The sequence below is a fragment of the Alosa alosa genome, chromosome 13, assembly GCF_017589495.1.
Source record: "Alosa alosa isolate M-15738 ecotype Scorff River chromosome 13, AALO_Geno_1.1, whole genome shotgun sequence".
NCBI lineage: Eukaryota > Metazoa > Chordata > Actinopteri > Clupeiformes > Clupeidae > Alosa > Alosa alosa.
In genome coordinates this window covers 163474-165255 of record NC_063201.1, presented here as the reverse complement: position 1 = coordinate 165255, position 1782 = coordinate 163474, and positions in this window count along the sequence as shown.

The window sequence follows — 1782 nt, the reverse complement described above, 5'->3', positions numbered from 1 at the left end:
CACACACACACCCACACACATAAACATAAACTTGTACACGCACACATGCACACAATTCAAAATTTTTCCGTCATCTACTTCCTGATTTTTGGTCATTGATACCGGGACACCGAACCACCGGGTACATGAAATTTGGTGGGTATGTAGCCCCACTAGACTTTTACGGAAAAATTCATTTTCGTCCTCGGGGCACTGAAGATGAAGAATTTCATCCATGGGGGGTCTAAAAATTAGGTTATCATTACATTTAGTGACTGTACACTCATTGGCCTGTAAATGGCGGTGCACACATATACACATGCACACACACAGGCACCCACATACTATCGGTATTAGAACGGCAGATACACAATTACAAATTCAGTAGGATTAAAAGAAAGCCAAAATATTCATCATCATCATCATGGCTGCATTTTCAGTTTTGGCGATGATAAGTAGTCGTTTGTCCACTAGATGGCGATCGTTGCAGTGAGGCGTAATTTTGTTGGAAGTTAAAAAGTGGGTTGGAAAAACAATGGACACTTACTACAAGGACTGTAATTTACACCTGGCTTAACATCTAATAAGGATAGGACGATGTTCACATGAAATGTAATTCCCATTTGTTCTTGAAGCCGAAATAAATCTGAGGATGTTTATCGGACATGCTTGGTTTTTACTGCAGGTATGTTAATCTTGTAATATTGTAATGTAATAATAGGTATAAGGACCTAGGTAATGTTACCGTTAGCGTTGGTTGAGTGATGGAGGCCCATTTGATTGATTGCATTTGTAGAAAACTATAAATGCGGTTATACCAAGCAAATTGATAGCAGCACTGTTTGTATCTTTCGACTGTCATTTATTGCGCGTGCTACAAAATCATTCTGTGCAATGGAAGATTTACCAACGTTACACCGGTCTGATACAGTTTTGCCTATACATGCGTGAGACCGAGACGCCTGTTTATTTTGTTTTAAGTGCGTGCAGGGTGTGAGAGGGGAATCGATGTGCTTTGATTCCAGCTTGGTAGTTGTAGTCTGTGAAATTAAAAAGCATGTGTGTGTGAAGTATCCAAACAATGACACCTTCATTTCATTATGGCTGCTTTAGCAACACACCTTAAGCTACTGTGTAGTGGGTCACATTTAGAAGTGGCTACTTCATTCGCGCTTTCCTTGACTCATGGAGCTGCGTGAATGTTATTACAACTTTTAAGCCCACGAAATGGCAGTTTAAGTCCGGCTTGATACTGTAAAGGCGCGGAGCCATTGGTTTCAAAGGAGATTTTATTTGTGTAAGCCAGCATAGCCTATTGACAATTTATGTTGTAAATAGGCCTACCTTATAATCCTACCTGTAGCTTAGGGAAGCTAACAGCTTTCTATTAGGATCTAGTTTGTTAGCTACCGTTTTGTCATAACTCCCTGATTTTTTGCATTTTTGCATTTAGAATAGCCAGAGCGTGTATATCTCAATCGGAAAATTAAACAATATCGGGTGCCTATGGACTAGGCTGGGTGAACCCAGCCTGATCTGCCCGCTATTTATTTTTTGATTTCTTAAAAGATTGAGCTTGGTCTGATGAAAGCCAGATTAGCCATGGACCTCAGTTACACAATGCAAGGGAACATGAATCAGCCTATATTTGCACGAACAATAACGGACAAAAGCTCTTCAACTTTGGCCCGTTAAAATGTGTATGAACAGTCTAGCGACGCATTTCATCAAGGCCCATTTGGACATGTCAGTTATTTGCACCACTGGTTAGATGTAAAACAGCATTTCGTTTCAGACTACTGT